This window comes from Callorhinchus milii, unplaced genomic scaffold, assembly GCF_018977255.1.
Source record: "Callorhinchus milii isolate IMCB2004 unplaced genomic scaffold, IMCB_Cmil_1.0 Scaffold2, whole genome shotgun sequence".
Classification (NCBI taxonomy): domain Eukaryota; kingdom Metazoa; phylum Chordata; class Chondrichthyes; order Chimaeriformes; family Callorhinchidae; genus Callorhinchus; species Callorhinchus milii.
Genome location: NW_024704743.1, coordinates 29,411,604 through 29,433,613, shown reverse-complemented (window position 1 = coordinate 29,433,613; position 22,010 = coordinate 29,411,604). Strand labels below are relative to the sequence as shown.

At 40.5% G+C, this 22,010-nt stretch overlaps 1 protein-coding gene and 1 non-coding gene across 2 annotated transcripts in view; both read left to right on the top strand.

The window, feature by feature from the left end:
• The window catches only part of gmds (GDP-mannose 4,6-dehydratase), a 347,045-nt gene that overhangs the window by 102,519 nt on the left and 222,516 nt on the right, over positions 1-22,010 (top strand). The gene's annotated exons all lie outside the window — the stretch shown is intronic.
• Positions 18,633-18,701, top strand: trnav-uac. The gene has a single exon. It is a non-coding gene; the product is annotated as a tRNA-Val (tRNA).

Here is a 22,010-nt window from a genome sequence, read left to right as displayed (position 1 = left end):
AAAGGTAGCAGCCGTGAATACAAAGCACGATATACTGGTACGTGTAACTGAACAACAATAGTTTAGGCATTGTGCAGAAAAGCACTGAGCTGCAAACACTAAAGCAAAATACATTCCTGCCTGTCAGGCTTTTGGCCTTAGCTCCACTATCGTTTTTTAACTGTGTGGCTTTCTTATCAAAGCACTTTATCAGAGAGGAGTGGATGTGGGTTTACCACCTCACTCAACTTTATTTTCCAACAAACCATTTATGAGCAGTTGTCAGCACAATATATTATGCCAGTTCTGCATCCAGATGTTCTGGCATTCTTCAATTGCACAGCACACAGGTGTGGTTGGCTAAAACTTTTCAGTAACTCTTTAAGGGGAAAATATCCTTACTTTATCCTTTGGTATTTAAAAAAAACATGTTTTTAACAAGAAAATGAAATATTTCTGTGTGATAATTATTCATATTTGGTGCTGATGGAATATGCAGCCTAATGAACAGACTGAATTGATTACAAATGATTCTGATCAGGATTACCTGCTGTTCCTGGCTTCAGGGTGTGCTGCGTTGTACTGTACATGGAGGTGCTTTGGTGGTAAAGGTTGATTGAAAATAAGAGATGCTGTCATGCTGCTGGTTGCAGCTGTGCCTTGCACAATGTTTCACTGCACATGATGCTACAGTGAGGGTTTGTGGGCGAAGATCAACCACATTTAAGTGACGTGTTTCTTTACCAAGTTAACTCACCTAATCATTATTTAATGTTGGTGTTCACCTGGGCCTGACAATTGCTTGTAAGGTGCAGATAGTTTTTCTTATACATTTTATAGACCATTTTGATATGTATTGAATTGCCCTGAATGTGTTATTGTTTACAAGGTGGAATAAATGCTAAATTTTATTAGTTTCTTCTTTAAGTCTGTTTCCTTCTGGGTTGCAGTGGTGGAGCATTAAACTGTCATGTAGAGGACCTGAGTTAGAATTTACACTGTAAGTGGCATTTGATTTAAACTGTGTGTGTTCACTCCCCCCACACACACAGACAGGGTAAGAGTTTAACTGTTTTTCGGACAATTACACAAGCTTAAAGAGGACAAAGCACCTGACCCAGATTGACTGGTATATATATTTAAGAACTCTGTAGAGTACTGATCAGTATAGTGACAGCTGCTGGAAGGGTGTGCGCTGTTGTGGAATGGTGACTGTGTCAGGCTTGGCTGTGTGGTGCCCCCAGGGCCAAATGGACATTAACTCTTACTGTCCTGACCCATACACAAATAATACTAATATAATCCTTGCATTTGATATTGCCTTCACATCAGAGGATGTATCAGAGCACTTCACAGGATTTACTGTAAAATGTAGTCACTGTGTATTTTGTAAGCAAACACGGTAGCCAATGGACAAACGGAAATATCCCACAAACAACCATGATATTGAATGATCAATTTTATCTGGGGGCCTGTTGGTCAAGACTGCAAGAGAAACTCCCTTTTTTCAAATAGTGCCTTGTGATCTTTAACATCCACCTGAACAGGCAGATAGGGCCCGATCTAACGTCTCATTAGAGCAACACCTCCAACAATGCAGCACATGCCCAGCACTTTTTATGGAGTGACAGCCTAGACTGTGAGATAAAAATCCCGACATGAACCCAAAAACATTCTATCTCAGAAGAAAGAGTAGCTACCCGAGCCAGACTGACACCTCAGCAACTCTAAGAAAGCCAAATGGGGTAAGGAACCCAGTGATTCATTGCTGATGAGGCTCTGCTATCATTGCTATTGGAAGTGGAGAGGTACAGTTAGCCCTATTCTAATGTGCTTCAGTATACCGTGCGGCAATGGATAACATGGGTGCATGGTGCAGATCGGCTCACTTCTTGCTCATAGCCCGCAGGCACAGAAGACTTCCTGGCGTCAGTGATATCCCAGCAGCTGCTGGAAATGCTCATGAGATCAGTGGCAGTCATAGTGTTTTCTAAAAAAGTAAACCACTAAATAGGGTCAGACCTCTTGACCTGTAAGCCGAAAGGGTGAGTGCTTAATGTAGTCCAAATTCAAGAAATAGTTTATTTCTCCGTAAATCACTTACGATTTGTTTTAATTATACCTTCAAATTGTTTGGTTTAGCGTTTTCTGCTTAGAATGGTACGTTTATTTTTCAAAGTAATTGTTTGTCTTGTTCTGTGCAAAATTCGTTGTGCAGTAGTTTGAAGCTCGGTTTATAAAAACCCGATACTGAGTGAAACAGGCTGCAACCCATCCACATCAGAACTCAGGCCACGTTTTCAACCACTACACCCCGTAAATCTGGAACACTCTCCCTCAATCCCTTCGCCTTGCCCCCTCCTTCCCCATATTCAGGTCGCGCCTGAAGACCTTCTTCTTCGACCATGTTTACGATCACCTCCCACCGGTTCCGTGTCGCACTCCGCCACTGTCAAGAGCTCTGGGACGCTATCCTGTGGAGGGGTACTATATAAATGCAAGTTGTTGTTGTAGTAGATGTGCTTCAGGGCTTCATTAGCAGTGAAGCCTCCAAAGCCTCCTTCAAATCCCGTCTGAAGACCTTCCTCTTCGAGTGTGCCTTCAGGCACCCTCCCACCCCCACCCCCCTGCCCTCTTCCCCTTCTGACCCTAACTCCCAGCTCGGATCCAAAACCCCTGATTATCCAGTGCCCTGGGATGTCTTTCCAACATTGAAGGCTGCTATACAAGTGTAATTTGCTGTTGTTGAAAATTAGCTGACTAGAGTGGTCTGACTACACTTTATCTTACATTCAAGAATCTCAACATCCAGCAGAAAAGAGGAAAATCTATCTACAAATAGTTGTATTCGTAGTTTTACAACTCGAAATGTAGCCAATTTGTACACAAACAACCATGAAGTGGATGCCTAATTTTATCTTGGGGGAATGTGGCAAGGATACAGTGAGAAACTCCTCTTTCATTTCGAATAATGACATGGGATCTTTGATGTCCACCTGAGGCATACCTGCAGTATTGCATTGGACCATAGTCTAGACTATGATTTCAAAGTCCTGTCATGGGACTTGAAACCCACAACTTTCAGACTCAACAGTGAGGGATGAGCGAGACTGAGACCAAATGAGTGAATGAGTAAACTGAATGAACAAACACAAATTTGGGGGTGGGGGGTGAAGGGAGGAGAGGATGAAAGTGACCATAGGCTGGTCAAAGAGATAGGTTTTCAGCAGGCATTGAGGCAGAGAAGGGGCAATGGAGAGAGGTTTTGGGAGGTAGGACCAGTAAAAGGGTAAAGAAGCCACTTCTTCAAAAGAGAAAGGGTCAATTTGAAGTTGAAGGTCAATTATTCAACATTGTGTGTAAATCCTCTACTGATCGTCAGTAAATCAAAATTTGGTTCTGATCTGAGGTTAAAACATCAGGGGATGCTATTTGTCTTTCAAAGGTGTTGGGAGAGGGGAAAGGGAACCAGCATGTTGGAGCAGCAGCACATTGTATTGATTTGCAATGAGTTAAAGATGAAACAACTGTGCAATCGATTGTGAAAAATAACATGCTTTGTTACTGAGTGCTGATCATTTTCTTCTGTTGAGAGGGGAACAACATTAACCCCATATGTTATTGGTTGTATTTTATATGGTACTACAGCAAAGCAAAGATCCTTTTATACACTCGAACATATGTTCCTCAGTACATCCTGCAATATTTCAACTGGTACAAGTTTGCACTGAAATTCGAATGTAAAAGCCATGAATTACATTTAAAAAAATACAATAAAATATAAACAACTGAATGCCTATGAGCTGTTTTTGCCTGACTCCAGTAAATGTTTTTGCTGCTACATTTTTGTCATTAATAATACTTTTTTTTGGAAGAAATACAATTATTACTCCAATATGTTTCCATTCAAGGGATACAGTAATATGTACCAGATTGATTCATGACAAGCTTAGCAAAGTTGTTAATTTAATTATCTTGTTAACTTCATGTTTACTTTTTACCACAAATTTATAAGCCCTTGTAAAATAGGCACCCTTGTCACTACTTAATGTAATTGACTCCAAACAATTAGTCTCAGGTGGGAGATTTCAAAACAGGGTGCTAACTTGGTACAGAAATACAAAATAATTGTGCGTAGTTATTAACCATTTTAAATCAGAACATTGTTCATGCAGAAACTCTACATCTTAATCTCAGTGATGTTTAGCGGGGAGCAGTAACCAAGGTTTGCTGACAAATTTGATGACTTACGGAACTTTTTTAACAAACAAATTGTTTAACATTTATTACCATGTTTTCATTTTGGGAACAAGGTGCGAAAACACTAAATTCCAGTGCAGTTCTTCGCAGAACAAAAGTATTACCATATTTAGAATCTTCCAGTTCAGTGGCAGAAAATTCATGGGGATTGTGCTATTAAATGGTATAGAAAGCAAGTGCATGTTTGTTATATTCGATAGTGTGCTTAAATGTTTAGTTCCAACTGCCCTTATCATTAATAGAAAGCAGCATAAGCATATCCTGTAACCTCATTTCCTTATTTATTGTGAGTATCCTTCCTTTGCTGAAATATGCTTCCTTTTTAATAAAGGAGTAAAAATCCATCCTTTGTATAATCTTGCTTGTACATCCCTTCAGTTTGGTACAAAATGTGGTGTTTGGTAGCTTCAACTTTATTACAGCGTTGCATTGGAGTGTCGGCCTAGACTGAGCTCTAATTCCTGACTGGAGCTTGACCTCCCAACCTCCTGATCCAGTGGCGAGAGGCTGATATTTCTCTTTAATTATAGTCCCTTACTAATCCAGATTTACCCCTAAATTTCAAGTGAATTGGCTGCTCATCTCACTGTTATTTATGTTGGCACAGATTAGCTGCTGTGCTTGCAAATAACATCTCAACAACTTGATAAGGCGCTATATCAAATACAGAGATTATTATTAAGAAATATTTTGCACAAGGAAGGTGCTCACAATGCATTTGCAAAACTCTTCTTCCTGAGCAGAGCTTCCTCAGCAAAAATAACCAAAGAACTTGTTTGAGAGTTAACACACCACACTGCTTTGTAAGCAACGAAGCAGCAATGCAAGGCATTTTTGGGTCTTGGCCAGTGTATAGTGCACGTTTTATGTCCAAACTGGAGAAATGTTGGTGAGCTGCTAGATGGATTTGGAGGAGCTGAATAGCCCACGCCTATGACGGTAATAGATTGAATACTGCTTTATACTTTGCTGTATTGCACTTGCCTGGATCAGTTATTCTTAAATGCTCCAGTTCATCTACTTGCTTAATCCAAAGTGTCACCATCAGTAAACTCAATGAAACCTTTCCAGGACTCACCTGGCTCTCTCAGATAAATGCATCACTTTTTGACGTTATTACCTGTTGTGTACAAAATGAACTATCAAGGAAAAAAATATGAAGAAGTACTTGTGTCACTCTGATCACTATGTTACAGAGAAATACCAGCCTGACTGTTTTTCTGGTTGTAGAGCTTGGACTCTGCCACAGAAATTTACAGCACAGTAGGAGATCATTCGGCCCATCGGAATTTTTGCTTCCCATTATAAAATGGGAATGGCTGACTTCCAGGTCATTGCGTCACCAGCAACACTACTTGCTGCTTTGTGCGTGCACAGCAAACAGGAAGTGACATCCGTGGATCCTGATGACTTGGAAGCTGGCCATTTGTCGTACAGTGCGGGAACCGGCTTTCACACAGGCAGCGAGTGGGTTGGGCTGACTGCCCATATGCACAGAGAATCTAGCTACCACCCATAGTCATCGGGAAATTGTGGATCCAAACCACCGCATTATAACAGGGCTCCACCGCAACACACAATTACACACTTGTTTGTCCATTGTACCTTGGGTCTGATTACTGATTCATGTGCTCAGTATTTGTAGCCATAGAAGAAAGTTCTGTCCAAGTCAAATTTTCTTAAAGACCATGGCTAAAGTGGGGCAATTTGCATTATATGGAATGGCATTGTTTCTAACCTCTGACTAGTGTAACACCAACATACATTTATTTTGCACCAATAACATAAGAGAACTTCTCGAAGGTGTTCACAAAATGAGATTAATCAGAACTGAAGTGAATGTTATTTTTTTAAAAAAGTCATCTGTCCAATTCTGGGCACCACACTATAGGAAGGATATCAAGGTGTTCAAAATTATGAGGGGTTTTGATAGAGTAGATAGGGAGAACCTGTTTCCACTGGCAGGTGGGTCAGTAACCAGAGGACGTAGATTTAAGATAATTGACAAAAGAACCAGAGGGGAGATGAGGAGAATTTTTTTTACAGTCTGGAATGCACTGCCTGAAAAAGTGGAGGAAACAAATTCAATAACAACTTTCAAAAGGGAATTGGATAGGTACTTCAAAAGGAAAAATGTGTAAGGATATGGGAAAAGACTGGGGGAATGTGACTGATTGGGTAGCTCTTCTAAAGAGCCAGCACAGGCACGATTGACCGCATGGCCTCCTTCTGTGCTGTAATATTCTATGATTCTAATATTAGTGTCCCTCATACTACTGCAGATAGATTGTTTTAGATTAATAGATTCTCAACTCTCCCTTGCTGCTCAGTGTAAGTCAAATTACTCTATAAAGTATATTGCCTATGGAGCAACTTCACTCTCACTAAGGAGTATAAGGAGCATCCATCTCCATTAACATGAAACTGGCTCTCACACTAATCGACATCACTTGTATGCCTTAGCAAGAGTGAAACTGCCCTTTGGTCAATATAGTGTGTCGAGTAGTTTGATGTGTACTGAGCAGTATGGGTCAGCCTGTATTAGTGTGAAATTCTCCACATGTAATGTTAGTGGCAGAAGCATTGAAAAAACAACAGATGCTGGCTACAATATTGGCTGATAAGAGGTGATTTCCAACTGGATTAGTTAATAAAGAAATTGGAAGTACATCATGCTGATCTGTGGAACTCTCCTCTGGTCCAAACTGCTTTAACAATGGAGTTCCCATGAGTTTGTGTAATGTACAGTATTTTGGGTTACTGGAAGGAATCCCCATTCAAATTCCTAATGAAAGAATCTCACTCAAAATAGTTGATTATTAGACTCGTTATTTAGACCACAGTTCGAGTATTGTGTCCAGTTTTGGTCACCCCATTTTAGTAAGAATTTTAGAGCCAAAAAGAGGGTGCTGAAAAAAAACAGTGGGATGATACCAGGGATGAAATGTTTGACCTGTGACCAGAAACTAGAAGAACTGGGTCTATTTTCATCGGAACAGAGAAGGTTGATGGAAGAGTTGGCAGTTAGTGACTAGATGATATTAATTTGCCAATTGCAAGGGAGCAAAGGGGGGAGATTAGAAGATTTTTTTTAAAACAGAGTTGATGAGTGCAGTGGTTGAGGTGGAATCCACATAGTTTTCAAGAGTTAACTAGATAGATATCTAAAAGGGAATCATTCTGAAGGATATGGGGAAAAAGCAGGCAAATGGGACTGCATGTACTGCTCTTTCAAAGAGGCTGAATGGCCTTCTTCTGTGCTGTAGCTTTCTATGGTCTGAATGCATTAGATCCCGGGGCACGTGATAGTGATCTAGCAACTCAAACTCCTGTCCAGCACTGGAGTGTTGGTCAGTCTGGTAATGGTGCCTGTGGTCTTGTGCCTGTGGAAACTGCTTCTCATGCCCTGTATTATGCTATCAAAGCCATTGTTGTAAATTACTTCCCACTGATCTAATATGACCTGAACTGAAACCATTAACTGTACAGACGCACACTTTGCGAAAAGAATTTTAAAAAAGAGTTTATTGTTTGGGACACCCAAATTAAAGACAAGACCGCAATATCCAGTTGTCAACCATGTGATGAAATGATTTCAGCTAGAGCAACCAACTGTCTTTTACTCTTGCCCGTATGTAAACACTCTCCAGTTGCCTGTTGAGCCTTATTGTAAAGCTGACATGACTTTGCATTTGAATGAGCCATTGCAATCTTCATTCTCCAGTTCATTAGGCTCATAATTACCCTCGTAAAAGTAACATGTCACGTGTCCCATTTATTATGCTGAAGAATGTTTAGATTTAGGCTGGGAAAGTGAACACCCATGGTTATGTGAGAACACGAACTATAAACGATAGACTGCTCTAGCTAACTGGTTGTGAAAACAAAAGTTGACGACAAACTCCTTTAGGAGACTGCTATCACTTCATTGAGCCTAGTGGAGAGCAGGGATTTGTCAGAAAGATGCTCTGTTGGATGCCTTGAGACAGACCAGGTGGCGGGACTGTGACCCTCCCTGCTGTGAGAAGCCACATCCATTATAGGCAGCTGCAGCTTGTGTGGTAGAGAAAGTGTGAATTGATTTGAGCCACAAATAAAAGAGTGGCTGAAAGCTCATTAACACCGAAGTGTGATGTGTCAAAGAGTAAGTCTTGGAAGTGGGTGCAATCTTTTATCTTTAACACTTCTTATGCAATGTTTATATTACGGAGCAGGGCAGAACATCAAATAGAAGAGCCTCTATAGTGCCATGGAGCTCTGGGCCAGAATTTGACTCAACCTAATTTTCTATTTGTATTGATCCAAATGATCCAGCAAATGGTGAAGATTAAGAAAGAGGATTCTGACAATTTGTCATATTGATGCCTGCTTTATCTACAGGGCAGAATCCACAGCCCTAGTGATATTGGTAGCGTGAGGAAGGGTTTGCCACATGTTTCTGGTAACCCCACAAAGATACGTCAGTGGACATATTAGTAACAAGCTGTACCCATTGCAACTTCGCTTGCAACCAAAGGATCCAATATGGAATGTAGATTGACACACAGACATTTCATCTGGGAGGACTCCTGTGGGAGGACTCAGTGGGAGTACGCAACACTTTGAAAATTTAATTTTGTTGTTGTTGCTGTGGCTTAGCTTTGTCTGCGTTCTTTATTTTGTTTCCGCCGCTTGGTTACGTGTGTGCTCTGTGACGCAGGATGCCACAGCGCCACGGTCAGCCAGCGTGGCCACCAGGTATAACTGCAGTGTGTGCGTACATATGTAGGTGCTCTGTGGCGCACGATACCACAGGGCTACTTTGACTCATCGGCCACCAGGTGTATCTGTAGCGAAAAACACAAAACTGAAAAGAACTCATGAACGATACAAGATACCCACCCCCAAAATGCCCATGTAACTCCCAGGTGCAAGACCTTTCCGATGAGATATAAATCATGTCTCCACGTCAATCGGTTATTGAGATCCTTCTTGAAGTGCAGACAGACATTGTCGTTTTATTAGTATATAAGATTACTTCTGGAGGTAATGCACAGGCAGCAATTTTAAAACGTACATCAGCAACAAAATAAACGTTCCTTTAAATAACATAATGCTAGTGCACAGTGATGAGTGTTGAATAGTATTGCAGTATCCTGCTTCTGTATTGTTTTGTTTTCATTGTCATTATATACACTTGCTCCTTGGTTCCGGTCGGTATCGTAGCGCAAGATGTTGATGTTTTAGTGTACTTTTGTTCATACAGGGTCAGGCTGGGAATTCACAGCAACACTTCCCTTAGAGGAGAGTTGACAGAATAGTGGACGCAAAATTCAAGTCCTAGCTTTTCTGCGAATGCAGTGGAAACAGCCCCCGTATTCATGGTCTGGTAGTTCTCATCTGTTCTATTGATATGGAGTTTCTTACAGGGAAAGATCTGTTGTAGGATGATATTGGGAAGAGGAGACCTGCCCTGTGACTGGGTGGAACCCCAGTGTTCATGTTGTATCAGTTGTTGGAGTGTAGAAATTTGGAGGTTATGGAGAAACCCACATTTCAGTCTCTGTTACCTTACAGATGGGTGTTTGTAGGACATTGCTGTGTGGATAGTGACTGCCATATTTGCCTACAAAATACACAGCCATTACACTTTACAGTATATCATGTGGAGTGATCTGTGACCTGCTCCCTCATAAAGGACACTATACGAAATGCAAGGATTTTATTTTTCCTCTTTCCTTATAGGAGAATGGAAAACAGAAAAAAAGAGAATTAAACATGTGAGTGCAGGGGGTGTTTCTAATCGAGTTCCATGTTCCTTTATCTAACCACATTAAGCTATTGTTGAAGGCAATGAAAATGTCTACCCATGGAATCCAAGACATGTAAAATGGATTGAGATAACCATGACAAATAATATCTAAAATGTTGTAATTTTGTTTCGATCTTGGCATCACTAATAATCGGATGCCTCAAATTTCCCCAATATTGGATGTCTCAAATTTCTTCAGTATTGGATTTGATGAAGTTCTTTGTAGCAATTCTGCCCATTTGATGAGCAGTAGCTGCAATTTTATGAATTGATGGTCTTCTGATAGGATATATACATGTAAATTTGTATTGTATTGTTGGTGCTGCAGGCTTCATCCTGCTGCTTTGAAAAAGCATGGATACTGGAATAGGTCTACCAGGTGAGTGGATTGCATCTAGAGTCAAGCTGAACTCAAGGGGATAAAACCCAAGGGACCCTATTGAGGAATTCAAATATCTACACACTCTGCTGTTATAACAATAAATCTTGCATTTGATTTTGCTCTTTTCATGTCGGAGGATGTCTCGAAGTGCTTCACAGGCTCCACTATACAGTGTAGCGACTATTTGTGGGCATAGGTGTAGGTAGTGCGTTAGATTTAGTGAGCTTTATTGACTTGTACGTGGACAGTCAAAATATAGATTCTGTATCTTGAAGATAAATTGTGCTACTTTTACTGTGATACTGATTTTATCAGACCATGCTGAACTCAAAGTTGTGATTGTTCCTACATTTGGGAGCAACCAGTATACAAAATACGTGTTGTATTTTCTTCTAACATGTTTTGAACTGAATGATTCATCAAATGGTGAAGATTAAGAGGAGGATTCTGACAATTTGTACAATTTGACTCCTCCTAATTAAAGCAAGGGAACAGGATGTAGAGTTCCTGCCCTGCACCTGATTAAAGCCAAATGCACTGGGAACAGCTGCGTTTAGGAGGAAACAGTGAGCTGCACTCAGCTGGGGGTGTAAGAGGATGAGAAAAAAAAGCCTGAGTAGGCTCAAGCAGGCAGCCGATAGCCGCTTTGTTGTCACCTTCTCCCAAGTTTCCCAGATATCACCATAGGAATCCTGCACTGTTAAAAGCAGATAACAGAAGGGACACTCTGCCAGAGGAAGCAGCGTCTGAAGACTGATAAGGCATTTGGTCGTCGTGTTTCTTTTCATGTTTCAAAACACTTTGTTGAAGGAAAAAATGCCCATCACTGTTAGGGGGTACTTAAAACAAAGCTGGATTTTAGTTTGCACGCTGAATCAATCACAGAATCATTACTTATAGCGCAATTAAGAAAACGATTGGGACTGTTTGAAGTCTATTACATTGCAGAATTGTGCAATGCAAGATGTTATGATCTTTTAATGTTCATTGTAAATTGAAAATAAGGTTCATTGTTTAAGAGGCGGGTACTGGAATTTCTGTTTAGATAGAACCTGAATTGTCCACACTTTGTATTGCGCCTGTCGCTAAACACAATTACAAAGATTGCAAATGAGTAAGACCTATCCTAACTGCACTGAGCCAATTATGAACCCTTCGCTTGTTTGTGCTCAGCAATAACACACTGAGGCCAGTAGAAAACAAGTGTTACCAGCCAATGGGTGTGCAGTATGGTGCAATAATAATGGTTAGCTCTGTTCACCCTCATGTGATCAGGTCTCCAGTCTTTCAAAGCCCTCTAGATGGTGCTGTTGTTGAAGTCCAAAATCCTATAGCTTTAATGCAGCTAACACATGACAATGTTTTATCTCCCCCCCAAAAAAGGTGCAAAATCTAGTCATTTAGATACAAATCTGTATAAGATAAACAGGATCCAATAGTAATAAACTGTCACAGTGAGAGAACCCCCCCCCCCCCCCCGCCCCAGAAGTATTTAAAGAAAATTTTATTGGGAGAAGGAAATATTTTATGGGAAATTTTTGTAAAATGAAAAAATAAATAAAGCATTCACACATCTGGACGATTATATACAGCTGTTCATTTTGTCAACATTGAACGCTGTGGCCATTTTCTCTCCTCCCCTTCCATCACCCTACTCCACAATAACATAAGATGATTTTCTCAAGCTGGTTGCATCGAACCCTCTGCAACACTGTAATTTCTGTTTACGCTTGGAGTCCAGTCAAAAGGAAATGTTACTTCATAAGTTACATGTTGTTTGTGCATTACCTCTATTTGCATCCAGGAGAGGAAGAGCAGGGGGATTTACCCATGACTAAACAAATTGTGGTACTCTGGAGGATTTGTTTATTCATTCCATGGCCAGAAATAGAAACAATTGTTATGCAGAACGTTGCACTGCTCCCACTCACCTCCACTAGTTACATTAGGAACTCTTTAAATGTTTAATGGACCACATTAGTGGAGCATATGTTTTGACACATGCACTATGTGCTGTGAGCTTTTAGTCTTTACAGATAGTAAGATGTATGTGCATTGAAGTGGAAATTCTCAAACAAGATCCTGGGAAATCTATTTAAGCACTTTTTAATATTTAAACACTTGAACTCACATCTCTGCCACATGAAGATAAATTTTAGCTGCGTTTTTCATTTGCACTGAGACTATGAATAATGACTTGAATAATGTGTAGTAGTCTTCTGTTGTAAGTCTGTTAGTATTTTTAAATGCTTCTCTCGAATGAATATAGGGCAGCCCTGCTATAGCATGGTCATCTGAAGACATTGACTAACTTCTGGGATGTCAGGTTACCACAAAGGGCAGTTCCTATACTCTACACAAGAAGCTCGCTGATACAAGAAGGGCACTGTATCAGCGGCGTGCAGTAAGTGACATTAATATCGATTACTGAACTTAGTATTGCATGCATTGCAGCACACAGGAGGGGACCTCGATGCTGACCTGACGACTGAAAAGTCATCTATTTTTTAAAATTCCATTTGGAATCTGGGTAGTCCATGCCTGAAGCCGGTACAGTGCTGCACCTCGAGGAAGCATAGGGCACCCGTGTTAAAAGTAACCCCGAACTCTAATCAGGCACTTAGTCATGGGATTGCCTTGTAGTAATGTATTGTTATTAGTTAAAACTGAGGAGAATCAGCATTCAGTTAGTGCCTTGTACTGCCCATTAGTGATTGGGTATATCCCATTTATGTTTATTTTAACTAGTAATGTTTCAAATCCTTTGCTTGCTGGACTATTTAGCTTGCTTGTAGAAAAACATATTAAAATGCATGTACACAGCAAGCAAACAAGCCATGAAGTGAATGACCAATTTTATCTGGAGATTGTTATACAGGGCACCAGGAGAAACTCACTTTTCTTTTTTAATATTGTCATGGGATCTTTCACATCCATCTGAACAGTCAGACAGCGCATCGGTTTAATGTCTCATCCACAGGTCGTTACCTCTGCATAGAGATTTCTGGGTTACTAACACTGCACATTTGCTGGTGAGAAAGTGCACCACCTACCATAAAATATGTCCAGAGCATTGTTCTACCATTGAGAATTACTTCAGGAGAAAATGCATTATGCATCTTGAATTGATGAAAAGGTAAGACTCTGGTGCAATGAAACTTTCCTTAACTGAGAGTAATCTATGTAAATACTTCCTTAGCCATGAAACACAGTCAGTTTATTCACAGATCGAAAGGAAACGTTAGGAAACCTCTTAATAAGCTTACATCAGCTACTCCAAGACTGTGCATAAATTAAACAAACCAAACACTTAACTAAATAGCCGCAATATCCGGACACAGTCTTTTCAACCTCAACCTATATCTTACTCAAGTTGGCCCAGCCTTGGAGGCTAACTCCTATTTACCAATTTTAACAAGTCGAACCCCTTTTTCTGTATAAATCCGAACCCTCAACCTTCAGGAATTGTTACATTGTTATACAGTATCAGGAACCAACCCGATTAGGTGAGAAAGTGGCGAAAGCTTCAAATTCAGATATATTCACGACTTTCTCACCTTGAAGTTGCTTTGTTCTTGATGTTTACTCGAAGATTTTCAAAACCCAATGGTTTTCTGGTTGTGACCTCCAGCTGAAACCAATCACAATACAATACTTTGCAATGAAAAAAACATATTGGTCTAAGATTGGCTTATTTCTGCAGCTTTTAAAAAGTGTAATTAAGAGGATTGGTTAGTGTGCAGATAAAGATTAGCACAAGAACCCCTCTGTAATCTGAGATGCGTATGTCTAGTCTTATGTCTAGTCTTTATGACTGGATATGCTAGTTTCTATCAGGCTCCAGCTAGGGTTGCTCAGTGGTATAGTATCTCAGGCTGCACTGTATGGAGGAGTTGATTGATATCAATATACATAAGGTTCTATGGTGCAGCATCTCAACCCACACAGTGTATTGTAGTAAAACATCTATATAGAGGTGCTAATATTATTCCAAATAGAGGTTTTCAGTGGTACATTATTTTTCAACAATGCTTAGATGCTTAATGGAGTCCTGTAGCTCAGTGGTTAGAGCATTTGCCTCGCAAGCAAGAGACCTGGGTTCGATTGCCAGGGCAAAACCTTGAGCAAGTTTCCTTACTCCACATGCCTGATAATAATCCCTCAAGAAAAAAAAAACAATAATACAACTGGTCACTTCAATCCACAACTGTTTGGGCGACACTGCTGTGTGCAATTGGCTGTCATGTTTTGCCCACAAATATAGTCAATTCATTTTACAGTATATTCTGTGAAGTGCTTTGAGACGTCCAGAAGACGTGAAAAGCGCTGTATCAAATGCAAGGATTATTATTATTAATTAGGCAGCTTTTTGATTTGTATTATTTATTATTGCAATTTAGTTAATTAATGAACAGACCAAATTCAGTTTTACCTCATTGCTCTGAACCTATTTCTAAAACATAAACCAATCAATGAATAGGGAAAATTAAAGCATTGTTTTTTTAAACAGTATAAAATTGCTTATATTAGTAATGTTTATTAAGCTAAAAGGTGAGCAGGGGGAAATTTGACGCAAAAGATTGACAGAAGACTGAAAAACAAGTTATTGAAAGCTGAGAAATTCCAGCACAAAATCCATCAAACTAAGGATGCAAGGGAGTGTTGCATAGGGCATGCCTTACTAGGGAGATAATCTGGGCTCATGCCTATCCCAGTCTGAAGAGAACACTTACTAGTTAATTCATCACCACTTTAGAACACTTCAGCTTCACATACTTGAAAGGTTAAAGCATTAAATAGTTTCTCACCAGTGAAGGCTGTTTGCATCTATCATAGACTGAATTCTCCAATGCCGACATACAGACTCTTTGTGGTTGCAGTCCTGCACAGGTCTCAGATTTGTTGTACCATTCTAAAGGCATATATATATATATATACACAGCAAGTTTTATATAAAATTTTACATCTGTAGTGTTAGAAACAAGATACAATGGGGATGACTTTTTAATTTCTGTTGTGGTAAAATATTATAGCAAAAAATTATATTCACAAATGTAAGGTTTAAATTTAACATTTAAAGAGAAAGAGGAAGCAAAGAATAATGTAAAAGGGAGCACATTGTCACTTAAATCTAAATAATTTATAATAAAATAATCCTTGCATTGGTATAGCGCCTTATCATGTCTTCAAGACGTCTCAAAGCGCTTCACAGAATATACTGTAAAGTGAATTGACTGTATATTTTGTGGGTGAAAAGTGGCAGCCAATTGCGCACAGCAGTGTCCCACAAACAGTCGTGGATTGAGTGACCAAATTATTATTTATTATTGTTTTGAAGGAATTATTACCTCCGGAAAAGCGATCTGCCAATTGACTAACAACTGGGTTCCTACATACTGCTGGGTAAACAGAGGCGTGTGGAGTAAGAAAACTTGCCCAAAATTTCGCCCTCTGGGAATCAAACCCAGGTCTCTCCCTTGCGAAGTGAGTGCTCAAACCACTGATCCCTATATTAAACCCTATATCTTAATATAGAGAAATGAATTCCACTTGGGTCTATACTGTATATGCTCTCAGCATTACAGACCATCCGGAATTTAGCACATTGTTAAATTCAATCTGAACTTGGAAGTCAGTTCTCCGTAGTTTTTAAAAGAAAGTTACAGAAAACTAGCATCAAAATTCAGACTGACTTCAAACATTTGCCAAATTGTGAAATGCTACATAAATAGAGTAAACAGACCCATGTGGAATTTCTCCCCTTTGGATCCACAATGGTAGGTTTTAAATGAAAAGCTACTTTTTAGGAATCCTTGGAGAAACGCATCATATGTAACCTGTCTGCAGCAATCTCTCAGTTTAATATCACCGATTCACTGGACTGGTGATGTAAGGCAGGAGCACTGCTCTGGAGTGTGGCTGTCAGCCTGTGCTGACTTTAGCAGCGCTGTGATTTGTAAAACGAAACGGAAACAAATTAATAATACTGACTTTAATCCTTTTGTCTGTGCAACAATAATAATAATCCTTGAATTTGATATAGCACCTTATCACATTAAAATGTCTCACAGCGCTTCACAGTAATTACTATTAAGTGTAGTGTAGTGTACAACACACTACAAAATTACATTTGTATAGCGCCTTTCAAGTTGGCAGGACATCCCAAAGCACTGGACAGTCAAGGATTTGGACCAGAGCCGGGGGTGGTGGGGGTCGGGATCAGGGAGGGTGGAGGGTAGGAGAGTGGCTGAAGGCGCGGTCGAAGAGGAAAGTCTTGAGATGTGCCTTGAAGGAGGAAAGAGAGAGCGAGGCGAAGGCAATGTGGGATAGAGTTCCAAAGGGTGGGGGTAGAGAGGTTGATGGTGGGGTGGGACGATGGTGGGGTGGGACGGACCAGGCCTGTTGGAGCCTGCTAAGTGGAGGGAGAGGACAGGTTGATATGGGGTTAGCAGGTTACAGAGGTAGGAAGGGGCAAGGCCGTGGAAGGCATTGAAGGCAAGGAGAAGGATTTTAAACTCTTATTTTCTGGGGGATGGGGACCCAATTGAGCCGGGCGAGTGTGGGGTTGATGGGGTCACAGAGCCTGTTGCGGGAGAGGACATGAGCTACAGAGTTCTGGATGATCTGCAACTTGTGGAGGAAAGAGTTGGGAAAGCCGGCAAGCAGGCAGTTGGTATAGTCGAACCAAGATGTGATGAATGCATGAATGAGGGTTTTGTCGGCCTGAGGTTTGAGGCGGTAGTGGAGGTGGGTGATGTTGTGGAGGTGGGGGAAGGCAGAGGGGTGTCATGGTGCAGATGTGGGGCAGAAAACACAGTTAAGGGTCAAACAAGATGCCTAGGCTTAGTGAAGTGGAATGTGCATCCTTGGATGGTGATGCTGCCAGGGCCTTAGGTGTGGCGGTGCTGATGGTAGTGATCAAGGGTAAATTTTCAAATTGAATTGAATTTAAATTTTTTTTTGATTCAAGTAAACATTTTCTTCCATTTAATTGAACTTTGGAAGCCAACATTTACATGAAGTTCGGTTTTCTATTCTATTTACCTCTTATTCCTTGGCAGTTAGTTATGTAACAGTTATGTAACACCTGCCATATTCTGAAGTATAGTGACAGAATTGAAAATAAACATGCGCGTTTCATATCAACCTAAAATTAAACTTAATTATGTTCCAAGTTACAGGTTTTAGAAGTGTATTGGAGAGAATGTGCTAAATCCAATGTTCCAAAATGTACCATGATTTCTTTACAGTCTGTTTAAAATGTTAGTTTCCATATTGGGTGCCAGTTACTCTCATGTGATGATGAAGCCTTCAAATCAGCATTCCTGGACCAGCTCCATATATCCTACTAAGGTATCATGTAATGTAGGTTTTAAATGCTTTTAAACAAGTTCTGTGTACCAAACCTCGGAATGTAATATTGTACAGAAATCTGTGAAGGAAAGCAAATTGAACAAAGTGGGAATGAGGGCTGCAAAATGTCAGTCTCAACGCGATAGTTATCACATTGAATCTTTTATGAAATGTTGTATTTTTCACCTCATAAATTTCCATTGGAACCATATGTCATTTGGAAACTCCTAAGGATTGAGAAACTAACTTTTGTTTGAAATCTTGGGTCTGTTTTATAATTTGTCTAATAATTCATGCATAGGCATTGGATAGATAGACTTGTACAGTACACAATTAAATGCCTACGGTTTGGACCTGATATGTAATACTAGTACGAAAGCAGAATCCATTTTGAATACAATAACAGAACAACGCAGTTCACGTGTGAATTAAGAGCAAAAGGGGAGAAAAGTGAGTGACTTAAGCTCTCTGAGACACTACCCTGCGTGAAGGGCACTATATAAATGCAAGTTGTTGTTGTTGTGGTTGCTGATTAGTTGAATTAATTCATCCAATCTTCATTCCTTTTGAAAGGTTGTTATTAGGCCACTGTGATTTTGTGCGAAGATGGGTTGGATTTTATCTTATATGCAGTCTTGTGCATTCTAGACATGTCTACTGAAACAGCAAAGTGTCAGCATCCTGCCTGAACATCATTGCTTTTGGCACGTGAGAACGATAAAAAGTGTTATGTTTTATTTTCTGTATGTAATGTAATGTTGGATGAATGAAAATGTAATGTTTAACAATGCAGCTTCATTCTTCCCGTGGTTCCCACCTAAATTTAATGTTCTCATGTCTTGGTTGCTGCAGATGAGCTTGGGGAGTCCTGTAGCTCAGTGGTTAGAGCACTCACCTTACAAGCGAGAGACCTGGGTTTGATTCCCAGCAGCGCGAAACCTTGGGCAAGTTTGCTTACTCCACACGTCTGATAATAATCCCTCAAGAGAAAAAAAATAATAAAATTTGTCACTTCAATCCATGACTGTTTGTGGGACACTGCTGTGCGCAATTGGCTGCCGCGTTTCGCCCACAAATATACAGTCAATTCACTTTACAGTATATACTATGAAGCGCTTTGAGACATCTAGAAGACGTGAAAAGCGCTATTTCAAATGCAAGGATTATTATTATTTTATTATTGAGTGACATCTGACACATTTAGCCAATCCTAACTGCTACTGACCCATCCCAGTGTTTCTTTTTCTTCCACTTTACTTAAACGTGGTTATTGATTCTGGGTTATACTTGTATTGGCACCAAAGTGAGCCTGGACAGCGTGTGTCAGCAGCCTGTACTCCCAAATGTAGCTGTCTTTTATGACTGAAAGGAAATGCTCTATGCAAAAGTGACATACGAATGTTGAACTCTGTATGCTTCAGATACTCTCAAAAAAAGGAGATGGGTTTCCGTGTGTATCAGACACTCAGCTGACCAAAAAAACCTAATAAACAAATTTGGAGAGCAACCAGAAGGAAATGCTGCAAACTACAAAATGCTGGCAGAATTTAATCGTCTTATGATGCTCTTCTCTTTCTTAAAGTTGCATGTTTTTTAAAGCTTTGATTCAAGAGGATAAAGTGCTTCCCTCTCTGCACCCCACCCCCTCCCAATACTTCTGCTAACCCCTAGATAGGAGGCTGGGTGCTTTGAGCAGCAGATGGCTGAATTCAGTGCTGTTGTGTGACTGCTCAAGACACCCTCTCTGGCTTGTTTCTGCTGGTTTCTTTCCTTCTCCTATTGCCCTCTCTCTCTCTCTCCCAAAATGGGAATTAATGTGAAAAGCTTCCGTCCCACTTGCAACTCTAAAGGTTTGCCCAATGAATGCAGAAACGTTTAATTGTTACTTAAGCCTAACATTGAACCTTGACTGTCTGGCGAGGAGTCCTTTGTGAACGAAATGCTCTTCAAATGTTTACATCTTTCTGTGTTAAAGGGACAGTTATCAGTTCAATCTGTCTTCCAAGTCTGGAGTTCCAGTGAAGGGTGTCTCCTTACCCATTGTCCCTTGTTACTTCAGACTGCCAGCTCAGAGTACTTTTTTCCAGTAATCAAAGAGATTAAGGGGTGCAATTTTTACATAAGCATTCAGAAGCTGTGCTATGGAAATGATCATGAGGGCCATGCATTTTGTGTTCCTTGGTTCCTTTTTTTTGGTTAGCCGGGAGTCTTGACATAATGCGGAAACCCATCTACAGGCTTCCCACCTACACATGGAAATTCCAGAGATAGATTGCTGGAATGGAATGTGCTCTCTCTCCATGGACGGACACATCCTGCTTCCTAATTCTGGAAAGTATTTGGTGCAGGTTGACAAAAGCCAAGGCTTGGTCACCCCAGAGTGAGTGTTGAGGTACTGCTGGAGTCTAACCAGCTAAAACCGCTTAGCTTGCCTTTGATACTGCTATCTGGCAGGCTTTCCCGCTGCTTGTCCAGCTAGGACCACCCTACCCTTTAGGGCTTTGGCTTGCAGGGTTAACAGGAGCTGAGTGGGATGACTCCCTGCCCCCAGTGACTGGTCTGCCCATCCAGGTCCAAACAATAAGCTAGGCTGGCTGTGTTGTCATCAGCAATGCCCTGGAATACTGCGGACCTGGCTGGCTCAGGAACTGGACTACTGAGACTGCGGAGGGCTGGCTCGATTCCGACATCCCATTGCCAGGCATGTTATCACCTTATCACCAAGGGTCTTTCATTTTCCTTTCATTTTCCTAGAATTGTGCACTTCCTTGGCAGGGTGAAATGCCTGCGTAAACATACAAACACAGCAGCGGGTTGTGTTCTTTTTTAATTAAGGTGATTTAGATTTAAATTTTTTTTGGTCAGCCAGATATCTGGCAAACACGGAAACCCATCACCATGCTTAATATGCAACCCAAACTAGAGTTCCACATACACTTGAAAATTTCCATTTGTCTGGAATGAAATGTGCACTTTCTCTCCCCAGAGAGATGTAACCCACCCACCTAATTCCAGGAAGCATTAGGCACAAGTTGGCAAGAGTCAAGGCTTGGGGATCCCATAGTGTGCAATGGGATACTGCTAGACTTTAACCACCTACTTTCCCCTCACCACCATCCCAAGCTCAGGCTCCCAGACAGCTATATGAAGACATCCTTCCCACATGTAAATGCAATTTTTTTGGATGTAAAATGACATAGCTTTCCATTATGAACAGCGAGCTTCCCTTTCCTTGTTCACTTTGGACCCGTTAAGACTTGCAGAATTTCACCAGAGCTGTGAATGAAGAAGGCATTCCAGTCAGTTGATCACATCCTTTCGCAGTACCCTCTATTCCCTTAAATGAGACCTGGCCTTAACCACTCCTTTTAGGTAACTTATTCTGGCCTATAATTGATTAAAATTAATATTGATTTGCATTTGTGCCTTGTCAAATACCTTAAAAAAATCAATTGTGTAAACCTTTTATGCTACAGCGCTTACATGGTTAATTCAATAACCATGAACTTTTGACCAAATTAGCTTCCGCAGTCCGTTTTTCTGTGTGAGTAAGTTGAAAAACAATGTTCCAAAGCCAGAGTTGCTCACCTCCCACATTTTAGACTCAGTCTTCAACTCCCATGATGCATATAAAGAAAAATGAATTGGATATCCATTTACATCCCTGCACTGGTGTTCTCAAGTGAATACAGTCGTTTTGATTTGAGTTAAAAGCTTTGGACACAGCTTGAGTTTTCTCTCCAAGCCAAACTTAAGTTACAACTGTGTCACTAATCATAAAAGTCACAACATTTTCAACTAGAATGTCCATCTGGACTTTCGTAACTCATTCCTTTGGTCAAAATGCATTCAACCAGGCTATGATCTTTGGTGCAATCTGTGAGGCATTGACTGGTTGGTATCTTTCCTGCAATTTCAAAAACTGCAAGAATTGTGAACAGTAGGTTGAAGATTATAATTAAAGATAAACAATTTGCACCATCGATTCCTGGAAGCTCCTCCACTCCATCAAGCTAATAATGAATGGTTGAGATAAGAAAACATGATGGGGAGCTATACTTTCCTGACATTGTTTATGACTGCTCTGATTCTTGTGCACTCTTGTATAATCTCTCACAGTCTTCCCATTTCATTCTCTTATCTGATAATCTGACAGTTCCACTAATGAAGTCCAATGAAGTGGGGTTAGATAGAGGCATTAGGTCTTGCCTGGGCCGTTTTACTGAATTTTGATGTCTGTACCCT